Genomic DNA, 17,334 nt, shown 5'->3' on the forward strand with positions numbered 1-17,334 from the left:
TTCAAATGTCTAGTATTCAATAACCAAAAAAATCACAAGGCATACAAAGAAATAGGAAAGTATGGGCTATTCAAGGGGAAAAATAAATCATCAGAAACTGTCTCTGTTTGGGATAAATTCCATTAGCTCTCTTTCAAAGATTTTAAAACAATTGTCTTAAAGATACACAAAGAACTAAAGGAAGATGTGTACAGTCATTCATGTTAACAAAATGGAACTATCAGTAGAGCAACAGAAAACCTAAGAAGCAATCATAAAGAGATTCTGGAACTGAAAAGTATAATAACTGAAATTGAGAATTCATTAGAGAGGTTTGAAGGCAGACCTGGACAGGTAGAAAAAAGACTCAGCAAACTTGAAATTCAAACAAAGAAAATTATCAGGCCTGAGGAACAGAAAGATTGAAGATACATAAACAGCACTTAAGGGGACCTGTGGGACATCAAACAGATCAACATTCATATCATGGGAGTCCTGGATGAGTAAGAGACAAAGAAAAGCGCATAGAAATAATGGCTGAAAACTTCCAAAATTTTATGAAAGACATAAACATCTAATCAGCTTCAAAGAAGATGAACTCAAAGAGACATATTACAGTCAAACTTCCAAAAAAATGAAGAATTTTGAAAACAAGAGAAGTAAATCATCACACACAAGTGATCCTCAGTAAATTTATCAGTGGATTTCACATCAGAAACTCTGGAGGCCAAAAGATAATGGGCAGATATGTTCAAAGTACTAAAAGACAAAATCTGTCAACCAAGAATCTATATTTAGCAAAACTGTCCTTCAAAAGTGAGAGAGAAGTTAAGATATTCCCAGATAAGCAAAAGCTGAGGGAGTTCAAGATCACTAGACCTGGCCTGCAATTCAAGGAAGTCCTACAGATGAAAGAAATGAAGGAATACTAGACAGTAGCTAAAAGCCACATGACTATGAAAGTAATATACATGGACAATTGACAAAAGCTAGTATCACTGTAACAGCAGTTTGTAACTGTGCTTTTTTGTATCTGAGAGATGAATTTTTAACAAGTTATTAATGTAAAAAGCTACCATTACTGTAATTTTGGTTTGTAACACCAAATGTCAATGGATTAAATGCTCCAATTTTGGCAAAATAAATAAAAACACAGGATCCAATTATATGCTGTCTACACAAGCCTCGATTGCAATCCAAAGGCACAAAACAGTTGAAATGGAAAAGACTGAAAAAAGATTTCATGCAAATAGTAACCAAAAGACAGTAAAAATGGCTACACTAGTATTAGACAAAAATAAGACAAATGTTACAAGAAACAAAAAAGGAAATTATATATTAATAAAAGGTTCAATACAGCAAGAAGATATAACACCTATCAGACCAGATCAGATCAGTCGCTCAGTCGTGTCCGACTCTTTGCAACCCCATGAATCGCAGCACGCCAGGCCTCCCTGTCCATCACAAACTCCCGGAGTTCACTCAGACTCATGTCCATCGAGTCAGAGATGCCATCCAGCCATCTCATCCTCTGTCGTCCCCTTCTCCTCCTGCCCCCAATCCTTCCCAGAATCAGGGTTTTTTCCAATGAGTCAACTCTTCGCATGAGGTGGCCAAAGTACTGCAGTTTCAGCTTTAGCATCATTCCTTCCAAAGAACACCCAGGGCTGATCTCCTTCAGAATGGACTGGTTGGATCTCCTTGCAGTCCAAGGGACTCTCAAGAGTCTTCTCCAACACCACAGTTCAAAAGCATCAATTCTTTGGCGCTCAGCCTTCTTCACAGTCCAACTCTCACATCCATACATGACCACAGGAAAAACCATAGCCTTGACTAGACGAACTTTTGTTGGCAAAGTAATGTCTCTGCTTTTGAATATGCTATCTAGGTTGGTCATAACTTTTCTTCCAAGGAGTAAGCATCTTTTAATTTCATGGCTGCAGTCACCATCTGCAGTGATTTTGGAGCCCAGAAAAATAAAGTCTGACACTGTTTCCACTGTTTCCCCATCTATTTCCCATGAAGTGATGGGACCGGATGCCATGATCTTCGTTTTCTGAATGTTGAGCTTTAAGCCAACTTTTTCACTCTCCACTTTCATCAAGAGGCTTTTTAGTTCCTCTTCACTTTTTGCCATAAGTGTGGTGTCATCTGCATATCTGAGGTCATTGATATTTCTCCTGGCAATCTTGATTCCGGCTTGCGTTTCTTCCAGTCCAGCATTTCTCATGATGTACTCTGCATATAAGTTAAATAAACAGGGTGACAATATACAGCCTTGACGTACTCCTTTTCCTATTTGGAACCAGTCTGTTGTTCCAGTGTCCATTCTAACTGTTGCTTCCTGACCTGCATACAAATTTCTCAAGAGGCACGTATTAATGACAAGTCATGAAGATATATGGAACTAAAGCTAAGAAATGGAGAAATAGTCCTACAGTTAATAGTTGAAGATTTCAATAGACTTAACATAATAAACCAATGAGATCTAACAGACATATTCAGAATTCAACATATACTCTACTCAACAACAGCAGAATACACATTTTTCTTGAGTGCAAGCACATGGGACATTTTCCAGAAGAGACCACATGTTAGGCCATAAATTGAGACTCAATAGATTTTAAAAGATAGGTATCACACCAAGTATCTTCTCTAATCACTTCACAATGAATTTAGAAATCAGTAACAGAAAAATGAAAAATTTATGAAATTGTGGAAATTAACATAATTGTAAACTGATGGATCAAAGACGAAATCACAGGGAAATTAGAAAATACTTAGAGACAAATGAAAACGAAAACAACATGCTAAACTCATGAGATGCAGCAAAAGTAGCACTCAAGGGGAAATTTACAGTTTTAAAACACTTGGGGGAAAAAAAAGACATCTCAAATCAACAACCTAATTTTAAAACTTCAGGAACTAGAAAAAGAGTAATAAACTAAACCCAAACCTAGCAGAAGGAAGGAAATAATGAAGATTAGAGCAAAGAGAAATGAAATAGAGAACAGAAAAACAACAGAGGAAAACTGATCAAACTAAAAGCTGGCTCTCCGAAAAGATAAACAAAATTGACAAAACTTCAGCTAGATAGACTAAGAAAAAAGAGAAGGCTCAAATCACTATATCCAGAAATTAAAATGGGGACATTCCTACTGATTCTAAAGAATCAAAAAACACTGTAAGAGAAAATTATGAACTGTACAACTTGGATAACCTAGATGAAAAGGACAAGTCCCTAGAAACACAAAACCTATCAACACTAAATTACAAAGAAATAGAAAATCTGTTTTCTATTTCTATAACTATGGCCTATAACTAGTAAGGAGGCTGATCAGTAATCAAAATCTCCCAACAAATAAAAGCCCTGGACCTTATGACTTCACCAGTACATTTTACCAAACATTTAAAGAAGAACTAATACCTTCCTTTTCAAACTTTTCCAAAAAATTGACGAGGAAGAAACACTTCCCCATTTGTTCTACGAGGCTAGCATTACCCTGAAACCAAAGCCCACAAGTGTTGGCAAAGATCAACAGAAAACTGAAACCCTTGTGTACGGTTGGTGGAAGTGTAAAATGGTACCGCCACCGTGGAAAACAGTGTGGTAGTTCCTCAAAAAATCTAAAATAGAACTACTGGATCATGCAGCAATTCCACTTCTGGACATACATCCAAAGGAACACAAAATCCTAGGCATAGGTCCCTGTGCTATACAGTATGTCTTGCTGGTTATCTATTTTATATATATATATATATGTTATCCCAGCCTGCTAATTTATCCCTCCCTACTCCTTTCCCTTTTGTGAGTCTGAAAGCAAGGTCTTAAAGAGATATTTACAACCCATGTTCAGAGCAGCACTATTCACTATAGCAGTCCAAGTGTCCACAAACAAATAAATGGATAAGCAAAATGTGGTATAAATATATTATTCTGCTACAATGTGGATGAACGTTTAAGAACATTAAAGATAAGTGAGATAAGTCAAATAAAAGACTGTATGATTCAATTTATATGAGATACAAATAGTGAAATCATAAAGACAGAAAGTATAATGACTATTGCCAAGGGCTGTGGGGAGAGGAGAATGGGGACTTATTTAGTGGGTACAGAGTTTCAGTTTTATAAGATGAAAAGAGTTACAGGGATGGATGGTAGTGGAGATGGCCTAACAATGTGAATGTATTTAATACCACTGAAACATACGCTTAAAAACAGTATTATGCTATGTGTATTTTACCACAATAAAAAAAATCTAGGGGTTTCCCTGGTGGCTCAGTGGTAAAGTATCCACCGGCCAATGATGCAGACGTGGGTTGGATCCCTGATCCACGAAGATCCCACATGCCACGGAGCAACTAGGTCTGTGCACCACGACCACTGAGCCTGTGCTCTCAAGCCTGGGAGCGGCAACTACTGAGACCACACGCCTGAAGCCTGTTCTCCCCACAAGGGAAGCCTCCTCAATGAGAAGCCCACACGTCACAACTAGAGAGTGGCCCCTGCTCGCCACATTGGAGAAAAGCCAGCACAGCAACAAAAACCCAGCACAGCCATAAATAAATAAATTTAAAAAATGATTTAAAATATCTAATTTGAGAACAATTCAAGAGCACATTACTTTTAAGACATGGAATGCACTACCTCCAAAAACAGAAGCTATAAACTGGAAATTTTAAAGACTTTATCCAGTGACGCAAAGCAAAAATAGAGGGTATTTTGACTGAAACAGGCTTATGCTACATTTTGAAGTCAGCTCACGGTTCCACCATTTACCAAATGAATAACCTTGGGCAAATGACAACCCGCTAAAACTTTAGTTATCTCATCTGTGAAACAGAGAAGCCACTTATCTTAAAGAAATATTCTGAGGATTAGAGATACAGTGCTGCTAAACACAGACACTTGCATTATAAAATCTCATTTATTTTCATATCAAATTTACTATATTTATATAAAGTCAAATTTACTTATTATCAAAGCATATTTGATGAGTATTCACACCATGAACAGTTCTATGCTACATTCTACTTTAGTGATAGTAACAAAGAGATTTTAAGTTAAAATGTGTGATTATGTACTTACTGGCTATGTGTGAGGTTTTTTTTTGAGGGCCCTGCTAACCTTATTCATCTGTAAACAGGTATATCTATCTACTTCATAAGACTATTCTAAAAATTAAATCAAATGCAATAATGGATTTACAAGCACTTATGAAATTATAAACCATGTTGCAAATACTGGTATTATTAGCATGGAAGCTTCACTTTATGTTGTTTCTGCAAACAATAAATACCTTAACTAGTCTTTTCCTATATTAGCCTCTTTATTATTAATTGCATCAACAACTGTTTCTAGCTTTTGACAGGGACCAAAATGTTCAATGTAAGATTACAGATTATAGTTATTAATATCTTCTTAAAGTTACTGTGGTGGACACAGAACAGTGACCCCCCGCCATGAGTCATGCTTTCATATAATCCTGAGGATAAGACCCACCTGTGACTTGCTTCTAACCAACAGAACATGGAAAGGTGATGAAGTGTCACTCGCTTGATTATGTTGCATTATATAAGATTGAACAGACTGAAGTGAGAGGGTCACCTGCAAGCCTTTAAGGAGCCAAGTGCCATGGATAGAGAACCCTGCAGCAAGAAACTACAGGCAATCCCCAGGATCGGAGGGAGTTCTCCACCTGTCAGTAAAACATTAGGGTCCTCAGTCACACTGCTGCAAAGAAATTATCCCAACTTTCTAAATGAATTTGGAAGTAGACTGTTTCACAGTTAAGCCTCCACATGATAACACAGGTCAGCACGCTCACTGCAGCCTTGTGAAATCCTAAGCAGAGGACCCAGATGAGTTGTATCCAGATTCCTCACTCCCAGAAACCATAAGATAATAGTTAACGTAATTTTTACTGCAGTATAGTTGCTTTACAATGTTGTGTTAGTTTCTATTATAAAGCAAAATGAAACAGCTATAAATATACATATAGATCCCCTCTTTTTGGATTTCTTTCCCATTTAGGTCACCATAGAGCACTGAGTAGTTCTCTGTGCTATACGGCAGGTTCCCCTTAGTTATGTGTTTCATACACAGTAGTGTATATATGTCGATCCCAATCTCCCAATTCATCCCACCCTCTTCCACCTTCCCCCTTGGTATCTAAAGTAGTCATATGCTCATGAAAAAAATAAACTGTGTTTGTCAGAGGCGGAGGGGTGGGGAAAAAGAAGAGTTATTGTTCAATAGATATACGTATTTCTGTTTTGCAAGATGGAAAGTTCCAGAAATGTGTTGCACAACAATGTGTACATAGTGTTTTAAGACTAATGTCAGTCAGTCAGTTCAGTTGCTCAATCATGTCCGACTCTTTGTGACCCCATAAACGCCAGGCCTCCCTGTCCATCACCACCAACTCCCGGAGTTCACCCAAACTCATGTCCATTGAGTCGGTGATGCCATCCAGCCATCTCATCCTCTGTCGTCCCCTTTTCCTCCTGCCCTCAGTCTTTCCCAGCATCAGGGTCTTTTCAAATGAGTCAGCTCTTCGCATCAGGTGGCGAAAGTATTGGAGTTTCAGCTTCAACATCAGTCCGTCCAATGAACACCCAAGACTGAGCTCCTTTAGGATGGACTGGTTGGATCTCCATCTACAGTACAAGGGGCTCTCAAGAGTCTTCTCCAAAACCACAGTTCAAAAGCATCAATTCTTCGGCGCTCAGCCTTCTTCACAGTCCAACTCTCACATCCATACATGACCACTGGAAAAACCATAGCCTTGACTAGATGGACCTTTGTTGGCAAAGTAATGTCTCTGGTTTTTAATATGCTGTCTAGGTTGGTCATAACTTTTCTTCCAAGGAGTAAGCATCTTTTAATTTCATGGCTGCGATCACCATCTGCAGTGATTTTGGAGCCCAGAAAAATAAAGTCAGCCACTGTTTTCCCATCTATTTGCCATGAAGTGATGGGACCAGATGCCATGATCTTCGTTTTCTGAATGTTGAGCTTTAAGCCGAATGTTGAGCTTTAAGCCAACTTTTTCATTCTCCTCTTTCACTTTCAACAAGAGGCTCTTTAGTTCCTCTTCACTTTCTGCCATAAGGGTGGTGTCATCTCCATATCTGAGGTTATTGATATTTCTCCCGGCAATCTTGATTCCAGCTTGTACTTCTTCCAGTCCAGCGTTTCTCATGATGTACTCTGCACAGAAGTTAAATAAGCAGGGTGACAATATATAGCCTTGACGTACTCCTTTTCCTATTTGGAACCAGTCTGCTGTTCCATGTCCAGTTCTAACTGTTGCTTCATGACCTGCTTATAGATTTCTCAAGAGGCAGGTCAGGTGGTCTGGTATTCCCATCTCTTGAAGAATTTTCCACATTTGATTGTGATCCACACAGACTAATGTACTGTACACTTAAAAATGGTTTAGATGGGCAGTTTTATGTTGTGTCACTACATACTGACAAAAGGGTCAATTCCCTAAGGATATAATAATTTTAAGTGGTAGAGTCAGGACTCAAACTTAGCCAGCAGGACACTTTCCAAATGTCTGTGCTGTTAATCCCTGCATTATGATTCAGAGCATACCGCAAGTGAAAGAGAATCACAGAACAAAAAAATACATGAAAAGTCAAATTCTCTACCCTCTCCCCTCTAAAATCAGCTATTTTTTCTAATTCCTCTGCTTTTGCAAGTGGCAATGCCATTTTTTCAGCTGCCCTCATTCAAAAACCTGAGCCATATCTGACTGCTTTTCTGATTTACATAACCTATTAATTTCAATTCCCCTGATTTCTACTTGGGAAAAATCTCTCCCCCATTTGTCTTTCTTCCTACTCTCCCTAAACTCTCCTCTCTTTCACTGCACTCTAATTCAGACTCCTGCATCTTTCATTAACCAGTCACTATGCCTCTCCATCCCAACCCGAAACATCTACGTAGGACCACCAGACTTATGTGGCTGTGTCACTTCCAAGCTGCTTAATGTTATGCATTTCAGCAGCTTATCCAGGCGTTCAAGGCTCTTCTTGCTCTGACTCCAGCCTACCTTCCAATCTTTTCCTCCACTAAGTTTTGACATAAAATAGGAAAAAGGGGAAACACTACTTACTAAACCACTGAGTGTCACGTATTTTCCCAGAAATCTTACAGATACAGCTGTCCTTCAGTATCCACAGAGGAGTAGTTCAAGAACCTCCCTCAGATACTAAAACCAGATGATGCTCAAGTGTCTTATACAAAATGGTAGAATACAGTTGGCCCTCCGTTTACACAGAATCCACAGACACAGAGGGCTGACTATACTCTCATTTAAGCATCACGAAGTGGCACTAGTGGTAAAGAACCAACCTACCAATGCAGGAGACACTGAGCTTGATCCCTGGGTCGGGAGGATCTCCTGGAGGAGGGCATGGTAACCCACTCCAGTATTCTTGGCTGGAGAATTCCATGGACAAAGGAGCCTGGCGGGTGGCAGTCCATAGCGTCGCAGAGTTGGACACAAACTGAAGCGACTTAGCACGCACATCCACGACACTACAGATGGCCTAAACATCCCTGACTTGCCCTGTCACACAGGTAGAAAATTGTGGAAGCTAGGGTTTCAGTTCAGTTCTGATTCAGTTCATTCTTCTACTATTTCACAGATGTCATTATTCCACTTTCCTCAAGTATATGCACAAGCCCTCAAAGCTTCTCCGCATGCAGAAGGATGTGAAGGCCTAGTTTATTAAGTAATGTTTCTTCCACGACGTCTCTAATTCTCCCAATAAGACGTGATCTCCCTTCTATGAACATAGACTGTACTTCTCTAGTTTGTTCACTGTCTTCCTCTTGTGTTTTAGACTTATCTACCTAACAGTGTGAACTGAGATTATGTCTCAAAGACACCCATTTATCTTACCCACATGAGCTTGCATCATATGTGACTGAATTAACCTGATTCTTGTGGGCTGGGTGTTTTTTCCCCCAAATTTAAAAAAACCGAGTCAGTTCTCCATTACTGGTTAGCCTCATGAGTCTTCTTTCATCTAGAACTTTTGTCATACTGTATTTCATGTCCTAAGTGGGTATTGTGACTGTAGGTATCATTAATATCTCATTTAAACTTCACTAGGTTTAAATATACTCAATTTAAAACTATCACACATTTTCCCCCTTATATCAAACTACTCTAGCTCTGTCTAGTAGAAAGTTTTATTATGGTCATAAAATAATTTCCTTTGTCAGAGGACTGCTCTATCAAAAGGGTATTAGCAAATACTCATTTTCATAAAATTGCTTTTATATTTGATGTTAGATTTGGGCAAGAGACAAGAGCTCAAAAACTTTCATACCAAATTATTTTAAAATGGTCTTTTTAGGGACTTCCTTGGAGGTCCAATGGTTAAGACTCCATGCTCCCAATGCAGGGGGTGAAGGTTCGATCCCTGGTTGAAGAACCAAGATCCCACAAGACCTCTGGTGTAGCCAAAAAAAAAAAAAAAATTTTAATGGTGTATTTAAATAATCCAGTGTCTTGAATTTTTAAAAAATTTTGTTATATATAATAGAACAGGAAGCCAGGAACAGGAAAAGAATATTTACTGTAAAACACTTCACTCTATAAGTCTCATCAGTCAGCTAAGTTCTTTAAAGAACACAAATTTGTAATGAGTTAAAGTGTAACTCCACCTAAACTCTAACCCAGAATTATTTTTAATGTACCTAAGATTCTCTTAGAAAGAAAAAAAAGATACTCCTTCCCCAAATATTTGTTGTTCAGTCGCTAAGTCGTGTCCGACTCTGTGACCCCATGGACTGTAGCACCCAAGGCTTCAGTGTCCTTCACTATCTCCCAGAGTTTACTCAAATTCATGTCCACTGAGTTGGTGATGTAAGAGTTTATAAACACAACAGAAAAAAAGAGGGATGGTCCACAGAGTCTTTTTCTATCACACTCTGGTACATTATGGGGCTTCCCAGGTAGCACTAATGGTAAAGAACCCGCCTGCCAATGCAGGAGACGTAAGAGACTTGGGTTCAATCTCCTGGGCTGGGAAGATCCCCTGGAGGAGGCCATGGCAACCCACTCCAGTATTCTTGTCTGGAGAATCCCATGGACAGAGGAGACTGGCAGGCTATGGTTCATAGGGTGGCAAAGAGTCAGATATGACTGAAGTGACTTAGCACTGGTACATTATGGCACTAAAACAGGTAGGAAGTTAAGATCATTTTTTTGTTCCTCTAAGTGCCAATAAAGTCATATCAACCAACAGCTGAAGACTAAAGTACTTCAAAAAGAAGAACATAGGTTTTACTGATTCACTGCAGAAAATACCTAACAAAAATGTATTTTTTTTTACATGTAAACACAACAACTTGCAATAATCAGAGAAAAGAGGACTTACAGCAAAAGCATAAAGGTACAACTGTAATAAGTCAGTCCACTTTATACTGTTTTTCAAACTTCTTTGCATTTATACTAGTAGAAAGAATTCTAAATGGCACTTTGAGGACTTCTCTGGTAGTCCAGTGGTTAAGAATCTGCCTTCCAATGCAGGGTACACAGGTTTGACCCCTGGTCTGGGAACTAAGATCCCACATGCCACAGGGCTACTAAGCCCGAGTATCAACGACTGAGCCTGTGCACTCTAGAGCCTGTGCTCCATGACAAGAGAAGCACTTCGACTGAAAGCACCTCTAAAGACAACTCAGAGCTATACAGTTACTGATGCAGTACCTACTACAGGCAGCAACAGTGCTAGGAGACTCAAGCTTCCTTAAAAGAAGTTTGGTTTGTACTCTTTACAATTCAGTTAGATGAAGACTTTAAATGATAGAAAGTATTTTATTTTACAGTGGTTTCTGATTTCAGAGCCACATCTTAAAGTTGACAGAGAATGTGTATTTATCAAAATTAACGTGTATATTTGTGAAATAAGATGGTAAACCCCACCTTATGTTGTGCAGAGAAAAACCTGACTGCATATAATTCTCTACACACTTCATGCTATCTTTCTGTCTTTGTTCAGGCTATCTTCTCATTTTGAAATGCCCTTAAAGCAACATCCATCCTTCCCAGCTGACTCTTAACTCATTTTTATAAGACTCAACTCAGGTTTATTTGCTCAAAAAGGCCCTAAAAAAATCTCCCTTATTCTTAGCCTGGATTGGGTGTACTTCCTCTGTGCTCCTGTAACAAATGAATATCTTTTTCATTGTATTTATAAAGCAGATTATACCATCAGATCAGATCAGATCAGTCGCTCAGTCGTGTCCAACTCTTTGCGACCCCATGAATCGCAGCACGCCAGGCCTCCCTGTCCATCACAAACTCCCGGAGTTCACTCAGACTCACGTCCATCGAGTCAGTGATACCATCCAGCCATCTCATCCTCTGTCGTCCCCTTCTCCTCCTGCCCCCAATCCCTCCCAGCATCAGAGTCTTTTCCAATGAGTTAACTCTTCACATGAGGTGGCCAAAGTACTGGAGTTTCAGCTTTAGCATCATTCCTTCCAAAGAAATCCCAGGGCTGATCTCCTTCAGAATGGACTGGTTGGATCTCCTTGCAATCCAAGGGACTCTGAAGAGTCTTCTCCAACATCACAGTTCAAAAGCATCAATTCTTCGGTGCTCAACCTTCTTCACAGTCCAACTCTCACATCCATACATGACCACAGGAAAAACCAGAGCCTTGACTAGATGAACCTTTTTTGGCAAAGTAATGTCTCTGCTTTTGAATATGCTATCTAGGTTGGTCATAACTTTCCTTCCAAGGAGTAAGCGTCTTTTAATTTCATGGCTACAGTCACCATCTGCAGTGATTTAGGAGCCCAGAAAAATAAAGTCTGACACTGTTTCCACTGTTTCCCCATCTATTTCCCATGAAGTGATGGGACCAGATGCCATGATCTTCGTTTTCTGAATGTTGAGCTTTAAGCCAACTTTTTCACTCTCCACTTTCACTTTCATCCAGAGGCTTTTGAGTTCCTCTTCACTTTTTGCCATAAGGGTGGTGTCATTTCCATATCTAAGGTTATTGATATTTCTCCCGGCAATCTTGATTCTAGCTTGTGTTTCTTCCAGTCCAGAGTTTCTCATGATGTACTCTGCATGTAAGTTAAATAAACAGGGTGACAATATACAGCCTTGACGAACTCCTTTTCCTATTTGGAACCAGTCTGTTGTTATACCATACTCAACCTTTATTCAAATTTATAATACTTGTAATAATTGCCTGATTACTATTAGTATTTCCAGTAACACTAAGTCCGCAAAACATAGGCAATTTCTACTCACTTCTACTAGGCCCATGTTGAGCACAGCATACAGTTAGCAGAGGTACTAAAAATACTTTCCAAACAAACAGAATAGTTATGAACCCTGGAGACTCTTTTTCTATTATCTAAATCAACATATAATTAAATTACTTTAACCCTGAATTCTGGATGTATTATTTTAACAATAATCACAAAGGATGTCACTTAGCAAAGACATTTTTCAATTATTTCATTACAAAGATTAATATGTTAAATTCATTTTTTAACTTTTAAGTCAGAAAAAATTAAGCTACACTCATTATTTCCTCTTTTTTTTTTTTTTAACAAAAGCAAATAGCAGAGATTTAAAAAATTTTAATTTCATTTATTTATGGGTGCCCTGGGTCTTTGTTGCTGTGCATGGGCTTTCTCTAGCTGCAAGAAGCGGGAGCTACTCTCTAGTTGCTGTGCACCAAGATTTTAAATTTTGAATCAGATGATCCAGAAGAAAATATATTGTGCCAATAATTAAAGGAGAATCTGCTTCTTTGACAAACTGAATTGACAAGCTTCAGTAGTTCCTACTCATTAAAGATACAAATAACTTCCAAAAATTTACTACTATGACTTACAAAAAAACGTTTTTCTTAGCATATATTAGAGACAATTGTTATTTGTTATGTCTGCTTGTTAAACACTACTGTCATTTTCAGGATCCCTAAACAACATTTTCACTATACTGAATATTTTGTAAGATGTTTCTATTTTAAGGTCTGTTTTATTAAAAAGGCATTCTACTCCAGTTCCACTACCCATAATCATTGCCTGTTTGATTTAGACCACTGCATTTATTACAATCATAATAGTTTAAAAGTCTAGTATAAAATAACTTGCTTTAAAAAGGACTTGAATTTTATCTAATTCGTGAACTACATTTGTGAACTCTTAAAGAGTCTCTATTATTATTTTTACTTAAGAATGTCAGAAAAGTCACAGGGTTGTACTCAAATAACAAATGATAATTATCTGAATAAAAACGAAGTCTACTAAAAAATTAATTCACCAATAATTTGTTTCCAAGCGTCCAAAATTGGGATACTTCCCATTCAATATATGAAACAAAACACAAAGCTAAGTAAGAATTATTATATACTCCAGTGAGAGCCCTGCTGGTCAAGCACACTCTGAGTAGAGCACACCGCTAATCTCAGCTTGGAAGGGAGTGTGGTGCTTAGTGGCTGGTGAGCTTTCAGAGGCTTGCAAAATCTTATTCACTACGTTGTTACTGATTCATTCAACAGACTTAAAACCAACGCTAAAGAACTGTCATTTATTAAGTAAGCCAATTTCAAACTGGTTCTGATGACTAATTGTTACCATGGCTATATGAGAATCAGTCTTCTCTTAGGAGTTTGGGAACTCCTTTTGTCTTAACAAAATAAACACATAAGCCAACACACACACACACACACATATATATATACTAAAGGATATGATATATACTGGTCATATGATTTTATAACATTTCACAAAAAAACCCAAACACTGTCAGTGTTAAGGATAAATACCATTCGCCTTATATTTAATCATTCAGTCAGTCATCAGATGTTATATTGCAGGTTTTGGAAATTCACAGGTGAACACGCAAAGCAACAAAAAAGGGCGTTAGAGCAGTGCTATTCAAAGTGGGTCTGGTCCGTATTTTTTTTTAAACACACTTCAACGAGGTAGGTACAAAAATCAAGTGCCTAGAAACTCTTAGAACAAAGTTGTATTTGACAATAATTGTATGTCTGTTGAATTTCATAAAAATTGAAGTTTGCATTTTGTGTATCTTTTTAAATTTCACTTTTCTAGTCATTCATTTCTGTTGTCTTTACCAAGGTACTGATTCACAAACTAGTTTTCACTATAGTGTCTGAAGAAAATTATTTAAAGGGGCTCAAGAAAAGCAGTCAGAATAGGTGAGGTTGAATTACATTTTGCTACCAAGATACATGCAAAAATAACATGCATTACACACCAAGAAGTACTTGCTCCAAAATTAGAAGGATGGTGCTGGTGGCCTAAAAGAAAACCCCTCAGCAGATGATACAGCACGCTAACGGAAGGTTGCATCATCCATGTTGTAGATGGACTAGGAGGTTGTAATGTATGGAAAAAACAAGACTTCTTAAAATGCTGCAAGAGCCAGACCCTAAATATGAAGAAATTCAGGAATACCTTATCCGGTCTATCTCTTATATTTTCCTTAAAAAAAAAAAAAATACGCCTGCTAAGTCACTTCAGTCGTGTCTGACTCTTTGCAACCCTGTGGACTGTAGCCCCCCGGGGCTCCTCTGTCCATAGGATTCTCCAGGCAAGAATACTGGAGTGGGTTGCCATGCCCTCCTCCAAAAGGAAAAAAAAATTTATGCACAAGCATAATCTAATTTTTTAAGTTACCTAAAATAAGTCCCCCGCTCCCCCAAAAAAGATGAATAAGACGTAATTCCTACTATTAAGGAGCTTGAGTCATCCCTTTGGGACACAAACAAGTGGTCACAATACTGCGGTTAAGGCAATAGTAGGGAGATACACTGGGTAACATGGGAGAATCTAAACTAGCCTTGGTGATCAAGAAGGCTCCCCATTAAAAATGCAATAGCTTATATGTACTCAAAGCTCCCATTCCACTTATCCAACTATAATCTAGTTTCATAACTAGGTTATAACTCTACTCCCTAACTTCTCCTCATACTGTTGGCCTTGCTTCTCTAGCCACAGCACTTCACTCACAGGCCCCATCATCTCACAGCCTCCCCACAGCCTCTTCTCTCACATCCTTGTTACTGCTGCAAGTTATCATCCCCAAATTCAAATCTGATCACATCACCTCAGTGCTTAAAAATGGCCACGGATAAAGTACTAGTAAGCAAAAAAAACTAGGTACAAATTATACGATCTTTTTAAAAATGTATATGTGATATGCTTCTAACTTGAACTGCTGTTTTCAAACCAATTAATGAATAAATTCTACAGCCTCTTTTTTTTGGTTACAGAGAAATTTATGGAGTAAAATAAGAAAATGTAAGTTTAAAACTAGCCATAGACCTTTAAGGCATGGGCCATACAAAGTATATTCCCAAAGCTCTTCAAATTCTAAGAAAAATGACCAAATATTTCCTCTTACTATAGCTAGCATGTCTGTTTTAACTAGGTTAAATATTCTTATATATAATAATATTTCAGAGTACTTTACAGTCCCTCATATAACAATCATATGATACACTTGTTGATTTTATAAGGCTTAAGAAGTAGCATGGTATAGGGGAAAAAACAGTGAGGGAGGTATTAGGGGAACTGGATTTTAACTAGCTGCATTACTGGGAAGTTACCTAATCTCTCACGTCTCAGTTTCTTCATTTATAAAAGAACAGTGTTGGTCTAGGTCAGGGGTCAGCATCTTTTCCTATAAAGGGCCAGACAGTAAATATTTCAGGCTTTATGCACCATCCAGACTCTGTCACAACTACTCAACCATGCCAGTGCAGTAGGAAAGCACCCACAGATAAATACATAAAGTAATGAGAGTAGCTGTGTTCCAATAAAACTTTACAAAACCAGCAGCAAGCTAGGCTTGGCCTAAGAGACCACAGATTTGGGTAATCACTGTTTACAGCTGTCCCCTAGTATCCTGGGGCATTAGTTCCAGGACACAGCCCTTCATACCAAAATCAAGGATGCTTAAGTCCCTTACATAAATGGCATGCATGGTATTTGCATATAACCTTGTACAACCTCCTCTCATTTACTTTAAATCCTCTCTGGGGTTGCAAACAGTCAAACATATCTTAGCAACTGAACAATAAACAACTATACCATGTAAATGCTATGTAAATAAGTCACCAGTGTGCAGGTAATTCAAGTTTTGCTTTTTGGAATTTTCTGGAATTTTTTTTTCCCTGAATGTTTTCATCCGAGTTTCCTCGAATTTACATATATGGAATCTGCGGATACAGAGAGCCTGTGTACTTCTAGTTCTAAACTATGCAAGTACTTTTTTTCTATTTAAAACTAACTTGTTGCCTTTTTTTTTTAGAGAAAACTATAGTTGTATTTAACACAAGACACAAAAACTAGCAGTTAATAGCAGACTTAAGAGCCAGTTTTCAGAGTCCCATTAGCTGTATAACCTTAGGCAAGTTACTTAAAACCACTCTGAGCGTACTGTTAAAGACTACTGTGAAGAATAAATGAAGTAATATATGTAATGTATTAATTCTTAGCCCTGTATCTAGTTCACAGTAAGCATTCAATAAACTGACACTATTACTTTTATAAATTATGTGATCCTCAGTCCTCGGTGAGGAACACAATCCTCCAATCAACATTTTTTCCAGCAAAGAAATACAATATGCTATATAGTGATCTACATTCAGATGCATTTTGCACTATAGCAAAAGATGAGAACTGGTTATATTGCTCTAAGCCTTTCTTTAAAAAAAAAAAAAAACTATCGATACAACCAGTAGTCCCCAACCATTTTTGGCACCAGGAACCAGTTTCATGGAAGACAATTTTTTCCATGAACTGGAAACAGGGTGGTTTCAGGATGACTCAAGTGCATTACATTTATTGTACACTTTAATTTAATTCTGGCACTGATCGGACAGCAGGTACTGGTCTGAGGCCTGGAGGTTGGGGACCCCTGGATACAACAGTCAGCATTAGCTGAGTACTTACTATCTACTTTGCATGTATGACTATGACTCTGGTTAGGTTACATAATCTTTTATTAGCCTCAGTTTCTTCACCTGTAAAAATGAGGAAAGCAGCAATACAAACTTCTTAAGATTGTTACAAGGACTAAATGAGTTAATAAACTGTCTGGCACATAAGCTATATAAGCAAGTTCTATTATTTGAGTTAAGATATTTCACATTTATTCAATCCTCAGGATAATTCAAAGCAGTATTATTACTATATTTATAGCTGTTGCTAATAAGGCTCAGAGACGTTAAGAAACCTACCCAAGGTCACACAGCGTATTAAGTGGCAATGCCTAGGTCTCAACACAGGCATGCATGACTGTACAGCCAAAACTCTTAACAGGAGGC

At 38.0% G+C, this 17,334-nt stretch overlaps 1 protein-coding gene across 1 annotated transcript in view; it reads right to left on the reverse strand.

Annotated features, from left to right (window-relative positions):
* The window catches only part of KLHL8 (kelch like family member 8), a 57,377-nt gene that overhangs the window by 32,731 nt on the left and 7,312 nt on the right, over positions 1-17,334 (reverse strand). The window lies entirely within an intron of this gene.

The sequence above is a fragment of the Bos indicus x Bos taurus genome, chromosome 6 (genome assembly GCF_003369695.1).
Source record: "Bos indicus x Bos taurus breed Angus x Brahman F1 hybrid chromosome 6, Bos_hybrid_MaternalHap_v2.0, whole genome shotgun sequence".
In the NCBI taxonomy this organism is placed as follows: Eukaryota; Metazoa; Chordata; class Mammalia; order Artiodactyla; family Bovidae; genus Bos; species Bos indicus x Bos taurus.